We start from the raw sequence: 21791 nt of genomic DNA, 5'->3' as shown, positions 1-21791 counted from the left end.
CTGGGCGAAGATGATGAAGAAGAGGAGGAGAATGTTTCCACAAACAGCGGGAGAAGAAGAAAAGTAGAAGGGTGGAAATGAGAGGTGGGGACTTTGAATGTTGGTAGTATGACTGGTAAAGGGAGAGAGCTGGCTGATATGATGGAGAGGAGAAAAGTAGACATATTGTGTGTGCAAGAGACCAAGTGGAAGGGAAGTAAGGGCAGGAGCATCGGCGGTGGGTACAAGTTGTTGTACCATGGTGAGGACAGGAAGAAAAATGGTGTTGGGGTCATTTTAAAGGAACAGTACGTTAAAAGTGTGTTGGAGGTTAAGCGAGTGTCTGACAGGGTGATGAGTGTGAAGTTGGAAATTGAAGGGGTGATGATGAATATCATTAGTGCATATGCCCCACAGGTAGGTTGTGAGATGAAGGAGAAAGAAGATTTCTGGAGTGTGTTAGGTGAGGTGGTGGAGCATGTGCCCAAGCATGAAAGAGTGGTGATAGGAGCGGACTTCGATGGGCATGTTGGTGAAGGGAACAGAGGTGATGAGGAAGTAATGGGTAGATATGGTATCAAGGATAGGAATGGGGAAGGACAGATGGTAGTTAATTTTACAAAAAGGATGGAAATGGCTGTGGTGAATACCTACTTTAAGAAAAGGGAGGAGCACAGGGTAACATATAAGAGTGGAGGAAGGTGCACACAGGTGGACTACATTCTTTATATGAGATGCAAGCTAAAAGAAATCAGAGACTGTAAGGTGGTGGCAGGAGAGAGTGTCGTTAGACAGCATAGGATGGTTGTTTGTAGGATGACTTTAGAGGTAAAGAAGAAGAAGAAGAGAGTGAGAGCTCAATAAAGGATCAGATGGTGGAACCTGAAGGAGGAAGACTGTTGTGTGAAATTTAGCGAGCAGGTGAGAGAAGCACTGGTTGGAGGGGAAGCAATTTTGGACAACTGGAAAAGTACTGCAGATGTGGTGAGGGAGACAGCTAGGACAGTACTGGGTATGACATCTGGACAGTGGAAGGAAGACAAGGAGACTTGGTGGTGGAATGAAGAGGTCCAGGAAAGCATAAGGAGAAAGAGGTTGGTGAAAAAGTTCTGGGATAGTCAGAGAGATGAAGAAAGTAGACAGGAGTACAAGGAAATGTGGTGTAAGGCAAAAAGAGAAGTTGCAAAAGCGAAGGAAAAGCATATTGTGAGCTGTACAAGAAGTTGGATAGTAAGGAAGGAGAAAAGGACATGTACCGATTGGCCAGACAAAGGGACAAAGCTGGAAAGGATGTGCAGCAGGTTAGGGTGGTAAAAGATGCACATGGTAATATGCTGACAAGTGAGGAGTGTGTGCTGAGAAGGTGGAGGGAATATTTTGAGGAGCTGATGAATAAAGAAAATGAGCGAGAGAAAAGGCTGAATGATGTGGTGAGAGTAAATCAGGAAGTATAAGAGATTAGTAAGGAAGTAGTGAGGGCTGCTATGAAGAGGATGAAGAGTGGAAAGGCAGTTGGTCCAGATGACATTCCAGTGGAGGCATGGAAATGTCTAGGAGAGATGGCAGGAGAATTTCTAACGAGATTGTTTAATAAAATCTTGGAAAGTGAGAGGATGCCTGAGGAGTGGAGACTGGTTCCTATTTTCAAGAACAAGAGTTATGTGCAGAGCTGCAGTAACTACAGAGGCATAAAGTTGATCAACCATAGCATGAAGTTATGGGAAAGAGTAGTAGAAGCTAGGCTTAGGAAGCAGGTGAAGATCTGTGAGCAGCAATATGGTTTCATGCCGAGAAAGAGCACTACAGATGCAATGTTTGCTCTGAGGATACTGTTGGAGAAGTACAGTGAAGGCCAGAAAGAGTTACATTGTGTGTTTGTGGACTTAGAAAAAGCTTATGATAGGGTGCCAAGAGAAGAGCTGTGGTATTGTATGAGGAAGTCTGGATTGCCAGAGAGGTATGTTAGGGTAGTGCAGGACATGTACAAGAATAGTGTGACAGCGGTGAGATGTGCAGTCGGAATGACAGACTCATTCAAGGTGGAGTTGGGATTACACCAAGGATCAGTTCTGAGTCCTTTCTTGTTCACAGTGGTGATGGACAGGTTAACGGATGAGATCAGACAGGAATCCCCATGGACTGTGATGTTTGCAGATGACATTATGATCTGCAGTGAGAGTAGAGAGCAAGTTGAGTCTAGTCTGGAGAGGTGGAGATATGCTTTGGAGAGAAGGGGAATGAAAGTCAGTAGAAGCAAGACTGAGTACATGTGTGTGAATGGGAGGGAGCCCAGTGGAATAGTGCAGTTACAAGGAGTAGAAGTGGTGAAAGTAGATGAGTTTAAATATTTGGGGTCAACTGTTCAAAGTAATGGAGAGTGTGGTAGAGAGGTGAAGAAGAAAGTGCGGGCAGGGTGGAGTGGTTGGAGAACGGTGGCAGGAGTGATTTGTGACCAAAGAATATCAGCAAGAGTGAAGGGGAAAGTTTACAAGACAGTAGTGAGACCAGCTATGTTGTACGGCTTAGAGACAGTGGCACTAACAAAAAGACAGAAGGCAGAGCTGGAGGTGGCAGAGCTGAAGATGTTAAGATTCTCTTTGGGAGTGACAAGAATGGACAAGAATAAGAATGAACATATCAGAGAGACAGCTCAGCTGGAACGGTTTGGAGACAAAGTCAGAGAGGGGAGTTTGAGATGGTTTGGACATGTGCAGAGGATGGACCCAGGGTATATAGGGAGAAGGATGCTGAGGATGGAGCCACCAGACAGGAGGAGAAGAGGGAGGCCAACGAGGAGGTTTATGGATGTGCTGAGGGAGGACATGCAGGTGGTTGGTGTGACAGAGGAAGATACAGAGAACAGGGTGAGATGGAAACGATTGAGCTGCTGTGGCCACCCCTTACGGGAACAGCTGAAAGACAAAGAAGAAGAAGAAGAGGTCAGTGCAAAACATAAATGTCTCTTTGTGGATTTACAGAACTCCTCCTTAACTCAAAACAGTATAAAACAAAATAAAACCATTTCAAATGTAGAAAAATAAAATTCTAGTACCAGTGCAAATAGTTTTTTTCACTTATCACTCACTCATCTTCAACCGCTTTTCCGAGTTCGGGTAGCGAGGGCAACAGCTCCAGGAGGGGACCCCAGACTTCTCTTTCCTGTGCCGCATTGACCACCTCTGACCGGGGGATCCTGAAGCGTTCCCAGGCCAGTGTGGAGATATAATCTCTCCACCTAGTCCTGGGTCTTCCCTGGGGTCTCCTCCCAGATGGACGTGCCTGGAACCCCTCCCTTGGGAGGCACCCAGGAGCCACCCTTACCAGATGGCCGAACCACCTCAGCTGGCTCCTCTCAACATGAAGGAACAGGGACTATACTTTGAATTCCCCACAGATGACCGAACTTCTCACCCTATCTCTAAGGGAGACACCAGCCACCCTCCCCAGGAAGCCCATTTCGGCCACTTGTACCCGCGATCTAGTTCTTTCGGTCATGACCCAACACTCATGACCATAGGTGAGAGTAGGAATTGACCAGAGAGCTTCGCCTTTTGGGTCAGCTCCATTTTCGAAACAACAGTACTTTAAATGCAAGACATAATCAGTGTCTTGGAAATGTTCATGTATCCATCCCCTCACTTGTCTTAAGATGTAACTTGATGTAAACTTGATGATTTATATGTGTTATACCCAGTGGTGGGCACAGTTCAGCTAATCCGATAACAGACATCATCATTGGACCAATTATCTCCAGATAAATTTTGTTCTGATAACATTTTTTTTTTTTTTTTGCTTGTGTTTTTTTTGCTTAATGTGAGCAAAGTTTAATGGTCAAAAACATTTGTAAACCCTAAAATCTAACTTTTTAGTCCGTGTGTTGTGTGTTTGTAGCAGAATGGCTGCCTGTCTCTTGCTGATGACTTCATCATTTAGTGCAAAATGTGATTGGCTGGTCGGCACAGGAAGCATTGTGGGTAGTGTAGCCCAGGTTCACTTTGGACGTTACAATGAGTCATCCACTTGACAAAAAAAAAAACTGACTAATTTTAACATTGTTTTATTTTATTTCTTTGTGGCTGATGGTGTAATTTAATCGCCAAGACTCAGTGGGGGAGAGGAACTCTCACGTCACAGCTGTGTACGGAGGGACTTTTCATCACCATTTAGACACTGTTTTGGATTTTTTTTTAAAAAGGACGCTTTATGTGAATTATTTATTCAGATGAATCCAACTGAAACTTACAGGTAAGAATTTATATGTCTTTTACTCTGCCCATCAATGCATTAATGGACATATTTCGGTTGTTTAAGCTGCAGGGTTCAAAACCACTGCAGTCTGCTTTTAGAAAATATCATTCCACAGAGACAGCTCTCACTAAAGTGGTGAATGATCTTCTGTTTGCAGTGGATTCGGACACCACTACGGTTCTGCTCCTGTTACATCTTATGATGATACCATGGATCATCATATTCTATTCGATAGGCTGGAGAATCATTTTTGGATTACTGGAAATGACCTTGAATGGTTTACGTCATACGTACCTGACCAGTCGTTCTCACTGTGTTTTGTACAATAACACTACATCTAAAATTAGTGACATGAAATTGGGGGTTCCACAGGGGTCCATCTTCGGCCCCTTGCTTTTCTCCCTTTAATTGGCACCCATTGTGCACATATTGTGGTGTTTTGAGATTACCTTCCATTGCTATGCAGATGAAACTCAGGTACACATGCCGATAACTTGTGGTAATCTCATCCACATAAAATCCTTAGAAGATTGCCTTGCATCAGTGAAAAGTTGTATGTCTAGCAATTTCCTACTTTTAAACTCTGATAAGACTGAGATGATGGTTCTTGGTCCAGTGAGACATCTATATCAATTTGACCAGTTAACACTTATCCTAGGCTTGTGTGTCACACATCACACTGACAAAGTGAGGAACCTTGGGGTAATTTTTGATCCTACGTTGTCCTTTGACCTCCACATTAGTGATATTACGAGGAGTGCTTTCTTCCATCTGTGAAATATAGCAAAGATTCGTCCCATCCTGTCTATAGCTGATGCTGAGACCCTGATTCATGCATTTGTCTCTTCTACTCAACAAAAATATAAACGCAACACTTTTGGTTTTGCTCCCATTTTGTATGAGATGAACTCAAAGATCTAAAACTTTTTCCACATACACAATATCACCATTTCCCTCAAATATTGTTCACAAACCAGTCTAAATCTGTGATAGTGAGCACTTCTCCTTTGCTGAGATAATCCATTCCACCTCACAGGTGTGCCATATCAAGATGCTGATTAGACACCATGATTAGTGCACAGGTGTGCCTTAGACTGCCCACAATAAAAGGCCACTCTGAAAGGTGCAGTTTTATCACACAGCACAATCTCACAGATGTCGCAAGATTTGAGGGAGTGTGCAATTGGCATGCTGACAGCAGGAATGTCAACCAGAGCTGTTGCTCGTGTATTGAATGTTCATTTCTCTACCATAAGCCGTCTCCAAAGTCGTTTCAGAGAATTTGGCAGTACATCCAACCAGCCTCACAACCGCAGACCACGTGTAACCACACCAGCCCAGGACCTCCACATCCAGCACGTTCACCTCCAAGATCGTCTGAGACCAGCCACTCGGACAGCTGCTGAAACAATTGGTTTGCATAACCAAAGAATATCTGCACAAACTGTCAGAAACCGTCTCAGGGAAGCTCATCTGCATGCTCGTCGTCCTCATCGGGGTCTCGACCTGACTCCAGTTCGTCGTCGTAACCGACTTGAGTGGGCAAATGCTCATATTCGCTGGCGTTTGGCACACTGGAGAGGTGTTCTCTTCACGGATGATGCGAAGGAGATGTGTTGCACTGCATGAGGCAAATGGTGGTCACACCGGATACTGACTGGTATCCCCCCCCAATAAAACAAAACTGCACCTTTCAGAGTGGCCTTTTATTGTGGGCAGTCTAAGGCACACCTGTGCACTAATCATGGTGTCTAATCAGCATCTTGGTATGGCACACCTGTGAGGTGGGATGGATTATCACAGCAAAGGAGAAGTGCTCACTATCACAGATTTAGACTGGTTTGTGAACAATATTTGAGGGAAATGGTGATATTGTGTATGTGGAAAAAGTTTTAGTCTTGAGTTCATCTCATACAAAATGGAGCAAAACCAAAAGTGTTGCGTTTATAGTTTTTGTTGAGTAGATATTGGACTACAGCAATGTTCTATTTTCTGGTTTACTGCAGTCCAGCTTTAGGGGTCTCCAATTGGTTCAAAATGCTGCTGCCAGACTTTCGACAGGAAGCAGAATGTTTGTCCACATTACAGCCATTTGGCATCTCTTCACTGGCTTCCTGTCCCTGTGAGATCAGATATTAAGGTTCTGCTACTAACCCTACTTAGCTGACCTAATTAAACCTTATGTACTGGCCTGGGCTCTGCCTTTCTCAGGGTGCAGGACTACTTTGGGTCCTTAGGGTGAATAAAAAGCCTGCAGGTCACAGGCTTTCTCTTATCGTGCACCTGTTTTGTGTTGAATGATCTCCTGGCATCAATAAAACTGTCAGATTCTGTGGAGACTTTCAAGTGCAGACTTAAGATGCACTTATTTTCCCTTTTATATGGCTAGCATACTGGCATAGTATTTCGGTGAAGGCTCTCAGTTGTCCAAATGGTTTCCATAGTAGAGAAGCTTGAATCCTCGACTGACCTGGGTTGCTTGATGCGAGGGACGTTTCGCTTCAAATCGCAGAAGCTTCTTCGGCTAAATTCTTGCTCTAGTAGTCTGAATTCTGTCTTGACCTCTTGTAGAGAAGAATAAACGGAAGCCACAGATTCAAGCTCCTTTACGGCATAGTATGTTACTATGCTTTTTACCCTTTTAAATTTATTTTATTAGGAAATGGTGCGGGCCATGGCCTCAATCTTATCTAAAGTCTGTGTGTTTTAGTGAAGCTTAGGGCTAGTGGCCAGCAATCACGTTAGTATTTCTTGTTTTTTGTTGTTGTTGTTGCTTAATGCTGACAAATTATACTGTATTTATTGACTTTCCGATGCCTGATTCTGTTTTTCTCTCTGTTTGAGGTGCGGCTCCATCCAGAGATGGGAGTGGTGTCTGCTTCTGCAACCCTCCCATCCTGTGCACTGACAAATTTCCCCATATATTAATTTTGTAAATTGTTTTGTCAGTTGTGTCGGTAGCATAGTCCAAGCAGAGGTCACCCCTTTGAGTCAAGTCTGCTTGAGGGTTTCTTCCTCAAATCATCAGCGAGAGTTTTTCCTTACCACTGTCACCTCTGTGCTTGCTCTTGGGGGTTAGTAAGGTTAGACATTACTTGTGTGTGAAGCACCTTGAAGCGTCGTTGTTGTGATTTGGTGCTATATAAATGAAATTAAATAAATAAATAAATATAATAAATAAAATAATAAATAAATAAATAATTATATAGTGTCTATGTTTGATTTCTCATAGAAATACACGGACAAAGTGCATCCCTTACTGGTTCAATACAAGATGTGTATTTCAGCTTCCAAATACAGGACAATTATGTTTTTTCAAGGGATGGTTGGCAACCCTATACACAACTCGTGGGTTGGTAGGGGTTTGGCAAACACTTAGATGTCACTCAAATCAGCTATGTCCAAACTTCTGTCCCACTATATCATAAAACTGTTTAAATTCATGAGTTATTGTAACACTCCTGTACAGCTGTCATGAAAGTATAGTTGCAGAGACAAGGCCATTTTTTTGTAGGAGGCAAGCTGTGAACATGTTTATTTCTGTTGCAATGTCAACATCTACTATGATGGTGCACATTGATCAACTGTTTTTTGAAGCCAGCTTCAAGTGGATATTCGAGGAACTGCACATGAAGGAATTCTTGAGCCAGAGGAATGGACTTTTTACACATTGCTACCAAAGTTGTGACTGCAGTTCTGGTAAACATTTGAGACTTTTTTTCTTTTTTTAACAGAGGACATGTTTTATCCGGTGAGGAAATGGAAATCAGCTCCCTTCACTTATACACCATGTGAGTCACTCCCACTACACTCTACTACGGTGGAGAATCAGCTTCTTGCTGCTGGCTCTCAGAAGCAGAGATAATATCTCATTTATTGGTTACCTTCTCGATGGTGGAGGGTGGCGTTTATGTGATTGGCGTCAGACCACCTAACAACAAGATGTCTAAAGTGGTACATGGATTGTCCACACAATTCTGTGAAGAAATGGTCCTTAGGCCCAGTAAGAGTTCCCGTATTTTCCGGAGTATGTGGCACTTAAGAGTAAGTTGTGCCTGTCATAAATGCCTCTTGAAATGGAAATACAAGTCACTCTGGAGTACAAGTCACACATTTTTTGTACAGCGTTTCCCTGGGGTCAACCTTTGAATCCCAAATATAATCAAGATGGATAAATAAACATGATGGATGACATATTGTATGTATTTTGATGTAGTTTGACTAAAAAAGAAAGAAAATCCACACACCAGTAGAGCTCCCAAAATCTTATTTGACCAAAAGCAACGTTTCGACCCTGAGGTCTTCTTCAGGCAAATAAGACCTCATGGTCGAAATGTTGCTTTTGGTCAATTAAAGATTTTGGGAGCTCTACCAGTGCGCGGATTTTCTTTCTTTTTTTTTGTCTACTATTCTTGATTATCCTTCACCTGGCCTAATCAGGTTTGGATGTGCGCACAACTACTATTGTTGGAAACACTACACTAAAAGTCTAATTGATTGTTTGTTTGTTTGTTTTTTCTCTTAATCAGCTTTTTTTAGGATTTTTGTGCACTGTTATCATATACTTTTATTATTGGAATGTCTTTTGTTTTGTGTGTTGATTCCTGGGAAAGCCATAGGTAAATTGTGTTCCATCCATCCATCCATCCATCCATCCATTTTCTTCCGCTTTATCCAGAGTCGGGTCGCGGGGTCAGCAGCTCAAGCAAAGCCGCCCAGACCTCCCAATCCACACACACCTCCCCCAGCTCCTCCAGGGGAACCCCAAGGTGTTCCCAAGCCAGCCGAGAGATGTAGTCCCTCCAGCGTGTCCTGGGTCTTCCCGGGGCCTCCTCCCAATGGGACGTGCCCGGAACACCTCTCCAGCGAGGCATCCGGGGGCATCCGGAAAATGATGCCCGAGCCACCTCAACTGACTCCTTTCGACGTGGAGGAGCAGCGGCTCGATTCCCGAGTGACCGAGCTCCTCACCCTATCTCTAAGGGGAACGCCCAGCCACCCTGCAGAGGAAACTCATCTCAGCCACTTGTACTCGCGATCTCGTTCTTCAGTCATGAGCCAAATCTCATGACCATAGGTGAGGATCGGAACGTAGATCGATCGGTACATCAAGAGCTTTGCCCCCCTACTCAGCTCTTTCTTCACCACAAACGGTCCGATACAGCGACCGCAATCACTGCAGATGCTGCATTGTTTGTATGATTTTTGGTATATAAGTCTTACTGGAGTATAAGCTGCAGGACCCCCAAACTAGTGAAGAAAAACAAAAAAACACTGTGATTTATATTTTGGAAAATACAGCTGTCAAGTTTGATGATGGTCCTTTCATCTCATAAAAAGGAATTATCATAAAGGACTGATACAAAACAAGCTAGCCCCTTGGCCTGTAGCTTAGTGCAATCCGTGACTGTAAATCCTACAAAGGCTCTTCAACCCATTGGTTTGGCACCTATGCCTGGATAGCAGAGCGTTGAAGCAGATGAGAGTCTAGGACTACCCATGGATGAGACACCAGTTCATTAGTGGCTACCTCTAATAACCAAGGCTGGGTATGTTGGGGTTACATGTTGCCTAAGGATACATACAGGTAGCCTGAAGCACACACATGTAATTGAACCCCTGGTGTATCTATACCTGGTCTACCGATGTTAGCAGAATGACGGGATTTGGGCTACCAATAAGTAGACTTGAGTTCAATCCCTGGTCATGCTACCTGTCTGTGTCCCAGGACATAGACAGGTAAATGGGTATTATCTTTGGCTGGGGAAGTAACCTGCATCAGACTGGCACCCTGTACAGGTGAAGTCATAGATCCTCATCTGCTTAATGATATGGAATCCTGGAAAAGCACTAGTGGGCATCAAAGCCTATTGAGGATGTATCTCTTCTACCGACTGAATTGGTACAGTAGAGGAGGTGGCTCTGGAGGTAGGAGATGGATGGGCAGGTCAAAATGGAGTGTGTCAACCACCACCCAAAGGTTCAGGTAATCATATTTTCTGTGTTCTTGTCAAAGTGTCCTTGAGTTTGAGGAAAACACTGAACCCCAAAATCCTCCATCTTTGAAGATATGTTAAATGTACATGCAGGTTTTCAGAGACCTTTTCACAAGGCCATAATTGGTGGCAAAATTAGCACTCCAGGCACTGTAAAATCACTCACCCATCTCCAAACTACATGAGAGACTAATGTGGTAGTAAGGTATCATCCCATTGTTTCAAATACAGCACATGCTGCTTTACCTGACCTTAGTACCCTGCCAGTCACATACATTTTCCAAGTGCTCTTCTAGGATTTTTTCTGTGTGAAATTGTCTTTTGTTTTTGTTTTCATCCTACAGTATTTGTTTTCACAGAAAGTTTGTTAAATGATTTTACCAAATTGGTCTTTCACAACTATTTATTCCAGAGACACTGAAAGTATTGGAACACTCATAACCATATTTTAGATCTTTATGATAAACAACAAGCCAGCAGGAGCCTGATAATCTCCTGTTTTCTCGTTTTCTTCTGAATGAATAATGGTGATCATTTTCCACTGGTGGAGTTTTCTCTCAGAAGAAAAAGAAATGATTATATCAGCACCCAAAAATGGTTGTTTTTGAGGAAAAACACCACATACCACTACAGCTTGAGGTACTCATTTATTTTATTAAGAAAACACAAACATAAAACCTCAACATAACAAATTCTTTTTTCGGCAAAATGTTCCTGATTTCCCGTTCTCTCACACCACTGTGGTTTATAGTTAATGCTCTTGTAATGAGCACAACTTAGAAAAAGTCCCAGTTATTAAGAGTGAAGAGAAAAACACAACAGAAAAAGGAAACAATATGTACATTATGCAGAATAGCCTATCAAAGTAACAATAGGTTTGCTGAGTATAAACACCCAAAAACCATGACCCTGCAGAAGGCGATTTCTTCTTTTGCAATTGTGCTTTTGTCTTTTGGCTGGAACCGTTGCTTGGGATTGGTCCAGATCTGCATTGGGATTTTACCCAACTATTAAGCTTGATGCCCTTCCTGATGAAACTCTGGTTTTACATGGAGAAACCTGCTCACTGTTCCTGGTGTTCTCAGAGAGGCACAGCTGCAGCACATACAAGATTAATGTGTTTACTGCATTTAATATCCCATATCAGAGCAGAAAGAGATTATAACAAAGAGAAGATAAAGCAGTTCAAGAAGGGAAAACTCTTGGGAAGTATGTTTATGAACACAGCCTAAGATCAGAAGGGTGAAACCAGAACCATCTGACTGGACTGAACAATCTCAAATGTTTCTGCGGGGCGGAACACTGAACTCTGCTCCAGCTATCACTTTTCTGTGGACTCAGGAGATGACACACAGTTGCTAAGGGTAACCCAGTAGGCAGGCCTTGATCAGTATTTCACTTTAGAGATTAAGTTAGGAAAACAAGAAGGTGGTTGGACGTCATAGGTTACAGAGTATGTTTCAGATTGAGCAAACAGGCGTTCATATACAGACGTCTGTGACGTATACCAAGAATCTCCAAATATGTGACACATGAAGTACAAAATGAGCATTTTCAGGCCAACATTTTACTTATTGTAGGGGTGCTTGTACATGCACCACCACAGAATAGTGTAAATTTTCAAATGTTGAAAATGAAACCCAACCATATTCAATTATAAAACAAAAGCAAAAAGTAGTCTTTCACAATTTGACTCCTCCTCTCACCATTTGGTCAGTGCTTCATACCAATTTTTATTTTATTTTTTGGGGTACTTAAGTACCACCATAAAGGAAGCACTATTTGTTTGTGCCTAAATTTTCCAAGGTTGGCCAACAACATATTTCGAGCTCTGACTCCTTGAAAACCCATAATGTATCAGAAAACACAAATGAATAAATACATACCCTGAAACATAACCGCATTCTGCTGATTTACTCCTCCTGTGTTATCATTAGAGGTGGGCGGATCGATCCTAATATCGATAATATAGATACCAACGCTGGTATTGATATTGAATGATCCTCATGTAAAAAGATCGATACTCAAGCTTTTTCTCTCCCACACGCACTGACTGCTGCGCACGCAGATTCATCAAAGTCTACTCTGTCTGTAAGAGCAGGGCTGTGCTGTGTCACACAACACAGAGCAGCACACCCTTGTATTGTTGTTTGTCAGTCATCTACCTCAGGAGATTTTGTTTTAAATTGTGTTGAGTGATATTTTTTTAAACAAAAATGTTGATTGTAATAATAAAGTATTTTGTTGTCACGTACAATGTTTGGCGAAATTCTATTCTAGGTCTTTGGCTCCTTTGGATCTATGAAGCCTTAAATATGAAAAAGTATCGGTATTGGTATCGATATCGGCGATACTGGGCCTGTATTTACTTGGTGTCGGATTAATACCAAAATTCTCCCACCTCTAGTTAGCATACAGCAACCATGTATAATTTTGTTCTGCTGTGTGGCACTGCTCCAGTTCACACGGCTTCATATGTAAACCAAGATGTTGTCCCCTTCAGTACTTCCAGGTTCTATGAGTTCAACATGATGGTCAGTTAAACATCTGATAACCATTGTCATGTTTGCGTTGCTTGATTCTTTAGTTTGTAAGCATACACATCGCTAACATGAATGAGTGGTAGATGTTTCAAGTCCTGTGTCCATTTCACCACATTCCCATTGAGATCGTGAATAGAGCCATCTGCCATTGCCACCCGCTGTTACTTTCTCTCAGACTTGTCGTGGTCATACTTCTCCAAATCAGATAAACTTGTGTGGCTTTCTCCACAAGATTCACCAACTCCCCACATAGTTTTCCACTTAAGCGACAGTCCTTACAGCAAGATTTTTTTTCTTTTTAACCTGTGGGACCGTCATATTCCCGAAATTTTCACACTCCTCCATGACCACACACTTGGAGATAATGCATGTAAAAGTAAGAATAAACAAATACTAAAAATAATTACAAAAAAACACATGAGCCAAGTGCCACTAAGCAAAACTCATCACTGTACTAATGCTACTGAAAGTGTATTTATCACTTTAAAAAGGATGTTAACAATGCAATGCATTCTGGGTCAATTCTTCCTATATATACGGTAGGGAGAATTGGCACGGCTGGTGGCCAAGTGGTTAATGCATTTGGTTTCAGTGCGGAAGGGTCCGGTTCAAATGCCACCCCTGCCACATTTCTCCATGTAATGTGGAGTTGCGTCAGAAAGGGCATCCGGTGTAAAACTTGTGCCAATTCAACATGCAGACCCCAAGTGCAAACAAGGGAGCAGCCAAAGGGACTTACTTTACTACTAGGGAGAATTGGTTCATTTCAAGCAGAATCTGAATACTAGCATTTCCAGTTTTGGGTTCTGAACTAGTTAGAACCAAAATGAAACACAGATAATTAAACACAGATAATATTTGGTTAGACTCTTTCTCTCCGATTGTTCTGTCTCAGTTATTTTCATTAGTTACTTCCTCCAAACCATCAACATGTCTATTAGACCCCATTCCTACCAGGCTGCTCAAGGAAGCCCTACCATTAATTAATGCTTCGATCTTAAATATGATCAATCTATCTTTATTAGTTGGCTATGTACCACAGGCTTTTAAGGTGGCAGTAATTAAACCATTACTTAAAAAGCCATCACTTGACCCAGCTATCTTAGCTAATTACAGTCCAATCTCCAACCTTCCTTTTCTCTCAAAAAATCTTGAAAGGGTAGTTGTAAAACAGCTAACTGATCATCTGCAGAGGAATGGTCTATTTGAAGAGTTTCAGTCAGGTTTTAGAATTCATCATAGTACAGAAACAGCATTAGTGAAGGTTACAAATGATCTTCTTTTGGCCTCAGACAGTGGACTCATCTCTGTGCTTGTCCTGTTAGACCTCAGTGCTGCTTTTGATACTGTTGACCATAAAATTTTATTACAGAGATTAGAGCATGCCATAGGTATTAAAGGCACTGCGCTGCGGTGGTTTGAATCATATTTATCTAATAGATTACAATTTGTTCATGTAAATGGGGAATCTTCTTCACAGACTAAGGTTAAGTATGGAGTTCCACAAGGTTCTGTGCTAGGACCAATTTTATTCACTTTATACATGCTTCACTTAGGCAGTATTATTAGACAGCATTGCTTAAATTTTCATTGTTACGCAAATGATACCCAGCTTTATCTATCCATGAAGCCAGAGGACACACACCAATTAGCTAAACTGCAGGATTGTCTTACAGACAAAAAGACATGGATGACCTCTAATTTCCTGCTTATAAACTCAGATAAAACTGACGTTATTGTACTTGGCCCCATAAATCTTAGAAACATGGTGTCTAACCAGATCCTTACTCTGGATGGCATTACCCTGACCTCTAGTAATACTGTGAGAAATCTTGGAGTCATTTTTGATCAGGATATGTCCTTCAATGCGCATATTAAGCAAATACACTCAACAAAAATATAAACACAACACTTTTGGTTTTGCTCCCATTTTGTATGAGATGAACTCAAAGATCTAAAACTTTTTCCACATACACAATATCACCATTTCCCTCAAATATTGTTCACAAACCAGTCTAAATCTGTGATAGTGAGCACTTCTCCTTTGCTGAGATAATCCATCCCACCTCACAGGTGTGCCATATCAAGATGCTGATTAGACACCATGATTAGTGCACAGTGTGCCTTAGACTGCCCACAATAAAAGGCCACTCTGAAAGGTGCAGTTTGTTTTATTGGGGGGGGATACCAGTCAGTATTTGGTGTGACCACCATTTGCCTCATGCAGTGCAACACATCTCCTTCGCATAGAGTTGATCAGGTTGTCAATTGTGGCCTCCTCTTCAATGGCTGTGCGAAGTTGGTGGATATTGGCAGGAACTGGTACATGCTGTCATATACGCCGGTCCAGAGCATCCCAAACATGCTCAATGGGTGACATGTCCGGTGAGTATGCTGGCCATGCAAGAACTGGGACATTTTCAGCTTCCAAGAATTGTGTACAGATCCTTGCAACATGGGGCCGTGCATTATCCTGCTGCAACATGAGGTGATGTTCTTGGATGTATGGCACAACAATGGGCCTCAGGATCTCGTCACGGTATCTCTGTGCATTCAAAATGCCATCAATAAAATGTACCTGTGTTCTTTGTCCATAACAGACGCCTGCCCATACCATAACCCCACCGCCACCATGGGCCACTCGATCCACAACATTGACATCAGAAAACCGCTCACCCACACGACGCCACACACGCTGTCTGCCATCTGCCCTGAACAGTGTGAACCGGGATTCATCTGTGAAGAGAACACCTCTCCAATGTGCCAAACGCCAGCGAATGTGAGCATTTGCCCACTCAAGTCGGTTACGACGACGAACTGGAGTCAGGTCGAGACCCTGATGAGGACGACGAGCATGCAGATGAGCTTCCCTGAGACGGTTTCTGACAGTTTGTGCAGAAATTCTTTGGTTATGCAAACCAATTGTTTCAGCAGCTGTCCGGTGGCTGGTCTCAGACGACCTTGGAGGTGAACATGCTGGATGTGGAGGTCCTGGGCTGGTGTGGTTTCACGTGGTCTGCGGTTGTGAGGCTGGTTGGATGTACTGCCAAATTCTCTGAAACGCCTTTGGAGATGGCTTATGGTAGAGAAATGAACATTCAATACACGAGCAACAGCTCTGGTTGACATTCCTGCTGTCAGCATGCCAATTGCACGCTCCCTCAAATCTTGCGACATCTGTGGCATTGTGCTGTGTGATAAAACTGCACCTTTCAGAGTGGCCTTTTATTGTGGGCAGTCTAAGGCACACCTGTGCACTAATCATGGTGTCTAATCAGCATCTTGATATGGCACACCTGTGAGGTGGAATGGATTATCTCAGCAAAGGAGAAGTGCTCACTATCACAGATTTAGACTGGTTTGTGAACAATATTTGAGGGAAATGGTGATATTATGTATGTGGAAAAAGTTTTAGATCTTTGGGTTCATCTCATACAAAATGGGAGCAAAACCAAAAGTGTTGCGTTTATATTTTTGTTGAGTGTGTAGGACTGCTTTTTTGCATTTGCGCAATATCTCTAAAATTAGAAAAGAGTGATGCTGAAAAACTAATTCATGCATTTATTTCTTCTAGGCTGGACTATTGTAATTCATTATTATCAGGTTGTCCTAAAAGTTCCCTGAAAAGCCTTCAGTTAATTCAAAATGCTGCAGATAGAGTACTGACGGGGACTAGAAGGAGAGAGCATATTTCACCCATATTGGCCTCTCTTCATTGGCTTCCTGTTAATTCTAGAATAGAATTTAAAATTCTTCTTCTTACTTATAAGGTTTTGAATAATCAGGTCCCATCTTATCTTAGGGACCTCATAGTACCATATCACCCCAATAGAGCGCTTTGCTCTCAGACTGTAGGCTTACTTGTAGTTCCTAGGGTTTTTAAGAGTAGAATGGGAGGCAGAGCCTTCAGCTTTCAGGCTCGTCTCCTGTGGAACCAGCTCCCAATTCGGATCAGGGAGACAGACACCCTCTCTACTTTTAAGATTAGGCTTAAAACTTTCCTTTTTGCTAAAGCTTATAGTTAGGGCTGGATCAGGAGACCCTGAACCATCCCTTAGTTATGCTGCTATAGACTGCTGGGGGGTTCCCATGATGCACTGAGTGTTTCTTTCTCTTTTTGCTGTGTATGCACCACTCTGCATTTAATCATTAGTGATTGATCTCTGCTCCCCTCCACAGCATGTTTTTTTCCTGGTTCTCTCCCTCAGCCCCAACCAGTCCCAGCAGAAGACTGCCCCTCCCTGAGCCTGGTTCTGCTAGGGGTTTCTTCCTGTTAAAAGGGAGTTTTTTCTTCCCACTGTCGCCAAGTGCTTGCTCACAGGGGGTCGTTTTGACCGTTGGGGTTTTTCCGTAATTATTGTATGGCTTTGCCTTACAATATAAAGTGCCTTGGGGCAACTGTTTGTTGTGATTTGGCGCTATATAAATAAAATTGATTTGATTTGATTTGATTTGATAATTCCGTATAAGTCTGTGTGACACAATAATGTCTATTGTTTGAATGGTATAAAAATTGTCAGTTGATTTATATTTTGCTTTACAGTCTGTCACTAATGCTACAGTTATCAAGCTACGTTATCCTATGCTGGCCACACTGTGTAGCCTAACTGAAGCTAGCTATTTCCAAGATTCCTCTTTAAATCTTCGCCTGGCACTGGTACCACAGTCTCTTGTGCAAAGAGACTGGTAGCATATTTTTGAAAACATGGCTGTGATTGGTCCATCTGATACGTTGGCCGCTATTGGCTATCACACCACGTTCTGTGATTGGCTGTGGCGTAACTGCAGAAAATGTGAAAAACAAACCGAAAGACTTGAAAAGTGAGACAAACTAGTTGCAAAATGTCGCAAATGTCGGGGGTCGGAGTTCATCTCACCCCTGTCAAACCAAAATGGAAACCAGGTATTTGCTAAGTGTGTCTGGAATTCGCACGGCAACTGAAAACATTTGGAGGTTTGAGGAGTGGAACCAACTTACCATCCTCCTTGCATTGCCACCATTTTGATTTTGAAACGTTGTAAACAAAGGCTGCAGCCAATCAGAGAGTGGAGTGTCTCAGCCAATCAACAAAATGTCAGAATCCTGACTAAAAGTCATGCGACCAAATAACTCGATACCGACTCCTTTGCCTTGGCTGGAGGAGTGGAACCAACTTAATCTTCGCCTGTCTATCAAACATTGATGAAGTTGATGTCTAAAACCAACATTTATAAGGTAGATAACATATTTACCTCCCGTGGTTGGAAAAATAGAGTCCATATGATATTTTATTTTAATCACCTGCTGCTGGTTGAATGAAATTGAAAATCCAGCTTGAGTGCTGCAGTGTGGAGTTGAGTAACTGTTCACTTTTATGGCCCATTTCCTCCCTCAAGAAATGCATCTGTAGATTACCTAATGACAAATTTCTTCCTGGAAGGACTATCAGCCTCTCCCCAGCTACCTTAAATACTGTAGTTCCTGTTCAGGTTTACTGCCGCAGCATCCCAGCATGCATTTGGCAAGAACCAGGGAAACACCACACATAGGTCGCAGGTCTGTTGCTGCCTTAAACAGATTGCCAAGGGGTTAAAAACATTCTGTTCAAGAGAAAACAATCCTATCCATGTTGGAGTTAGCTTGTTAATGAGGGCGTAGTTTACAAGCGGCCTGTTTCTCTGCGTGAAAAAGTTTTGCAGCTGTTTCTCTGCCGATCCAGACCTTGTAAATTGGCCACATATTGGGATTATTTACAGCGAGTATGAATTCTTGTGAGCAGAATGCATACTGTGTGTATTTGCCTCCCCTCTGTCACTCTGTTTCTCGCACTTACTGAGCAGACGATTCAAAAATTTTCTGCAATAATAATGTTGCAGTTCCGCCCATAAACATCAAACTGCTTCTATGGTGCTTCCGCCCCCTTCCCGCATCACAGTGTCACACATTACACTTTCACTGCCATAAAATCTAAATGGAAACACCCTTTAAGTTAAAGTCCTTCTCTCCCTCCCAACTCTTTTGTCACCTTTATACAACAGTTTTACTGGTGGATCATATTCATGGGGGTGGAGAATTGTTCCACCATCCATTCAACACGTCCAGGATGAAAAAAAAAAAAAAAATTCTAGTCACAGATCCAAAGAAATGACTGCGAACTGTAAAATTACATAAAGGTGTTTTCGACAGCATGAGAGAAAGTTATTTCTGAAAAAAAGGCACATAAATTGTCTAATGGTCCATCAAGGTTTAGGTACTTACAAGTTTGACTGAATAAAATGAAACTGACAATGTCTTTCTTAAATCAGCCTATATTATACATGTGCCCAATACAACACAAATACAACCCTAAATCAGAAAACGCTAGGACAATGTGGAAAATGCAACAAAACAACAGCAAAAAAGAAACAAAAACAAGAAAACAATTGTAGTGATTCTTAAATTTACAACAGCTTCTGTTTCATTCTAGTTCATTTGTTCATATACATACATACATCAAAAACAAAAAAAATAAAGGTGGGGCGGGGCAATTTACTATCGCACCAAATCACTGAAAATGTCTTGGACATCATTTATATCAATCATTAATAAATACAAACAGTTTATTACTGTTTGGTAAATCTGTGTCGAGTAGGTAGTTCTCACAAATTGAGGGACCATGTGGAAAATGACTAGTGAGGGAAGCCAATGACACCCAGACAATTCTGAAGTTGTTATAGGCTTCTGTGGATGTGGTTGGAGGAACTGTATCGAAGCTGAATAGCTGGTGATGCAACAGATTATACAGCTTGATGATAAAGTGGTATAGAGGAGGATTTTCTTCAAAAGGCCACATAAAATTTCAGCTCCAGTTTGCTAGAAGGTACGTGGGAAATTTGAGCAGAGATTTATTTTCCTGTTTTACAATCCAACTCCATTCCAACATGAAGCTGTGAATGGAGGTGCAACAGTCAAATGTTGCACCATTTCCAGTTTCTCCACTCACATCCTATAATACTTTCAAAGTTGTCATGGTGTCTTGGTGGCTTCCCTCACTAGTTCCCAATATAGCATGATAACTCAGTTTTTGAGAAGTGCCTCCTTGACACAGATTTACCAGACAGTACCACATTATTTGTATTTCCTAATGTTTAATTCCCCCCCCCCCCCCCCCCAATTCTGAATAAAAACTGTACTCACTCTTACATTCTCAGGTTATGGAATTATTAATGTAAATTAGCACCTGAGTGAGTAGATTTTCATATCCCATCATATTTGTGTCACCATAATATGCTGGTGCTATAATATGCACTGAAGAACAATGAAGAAACTGAAGAACACTTCCCCCCCCCCGGGGGGGTACATATCTTAGGGCCTGTTCACACATAACACGATTGAGGCAGAATGCTGTGAACTCATTCATCTGTGATTGCTTTGCTCATACACTTTGCTGTGGACACACATCACCTGTCAGCTGACCACCGACTGTCAGCTGGACGTGACCGTGCATGCAAGGTGTTACATTACAAACACAGACATCAGACAGATGCAGGACAAACAAATAATAATATATACATAAAATGAAAATCACAGTATAAAGCAACAGAGAGTGAGCCTTTTTTTTTTTCTGTGAGCTGGCAAGGTCCGCAGACAAACGTGGGCGTGTCCCCCTGCAACATGCAGCTATTCAGATATCTGTGCTCAAAAATCACAGCTGCGGAACACCTGTACTGGCTTGTAGGATATGACCTAGCATAACTTTGCCGTGAGATGCAGACGTTGGCATGCTGTCCTTGCGTGGAAATAAATTAAAACACATGTCACTTCAGCTGACCGGTGTGTCAGCGCACCACAAGGCTGGTGAACATCATGCGATGGGATTTCCCCACATTGCAATAATTAAAGGACATATCACATTCACCAGAGGATCACGCGCGCTGAACACAGCTGATGCGTTCATGACACGGGAACCGACTCCTCGTGAGACGAGAGCCGGCTCTTCATGAGACAGGAGCCCAGCTGATGTGTTCATGAAAGGGGCAGCTAATTCATGTAAAACATAAAAGGGTGAACATTAATTCACGTCATTTCATTACTTCTTGGTGTATATCTAGGCAAAGTGGAAGTCTGCGCTTTATAACAGGAATTAAGCGTTATAAATTGTGGTGCTTTTTATATTTTGCTCCACTGCTGTGTGCATGACTTTCCACATGCTTGCACTGTTTGTGCGTGCGAGCATGAGTGTGCACGATACCGTCACTGCTGTATCGTGCACGCCTGTCCGAGCGTGTGTCCCTCCTGACAACAGGTAGAATGTTTCACGGTTCCTCATTTCATTTTTGCACCTTGGGGCAACTGTTTGTTGTGATTTGGCGCTATATAAATAAAATTGATTTGATTTGATTTGATTTTTGGTTCATGGATTTTCCTCCAGTTTCTGCATCTTTTGCCCAATATTGTGTTATGCGTTAAGGGGATCTTAAAGATACTGCGGTTGAGAGATGACGATGTTTTCATGAAAACATCACAATGGACAGTGAGTTGTACTTTGCCTATACTTTTTTTTTTACCCTTTTCTAAATGTTGACTCAAAAAATAAAAGTAACATGTACTTATTTATTTACTATTGCTAATATATTCTTTCTGATGGTTACTCCCAGTTGTGTTGTGCCACCCATGGAGGTAAAATGGACAAGGAGGACCCAGTCTGAATGTAACCAGCCCTTTTAGTACCAAACAGCTGAACAAGTAGAAGATACCTGATCCCAGTGGCTGAACAGGAAGAAGATAACTGACCCCAACAGCTGAACAGGTAGAAGAAGATAACTGATCCCAGTGGCTGAACAGGAAGAAGAAGATAACTGATCCCAGTGGCTGAACAGGAAGAAGAAGATAACTGATGCCAGTGGCTGAACAGGTAGAAGAAGATAACCGATCCCAACGGCTGAACAGGAAGAAGAAGATAACTGATCCCAACGGCTGAACAGGAAGAAGAAGATAACTGATCCCAGTGGCTGAACAGGAAGAAGAAGATAACTGATGCCAGTGGCTGAACAGGAAGAAGAAGAT

Source organism: Thalassophryne amazonica, chromosome 1, assembly GCF_902500255.1.
Source record: "Thalassophryne amazonica chromosome 1, fThaAma1.1, whole genome shotgun sequence".
NCBI classification, from domain to species: Eukaryota; Metazoa; Chordata; class Actinopteri; order Batrachoidiformes; family Batrachoididae; genus Thalassophryne; species Thalassophryne amazonica.
The sequence above is the reverse complement of the archived record's forward strand: the minus strand, read 5'-3'. Positions refer to the sequence as shown.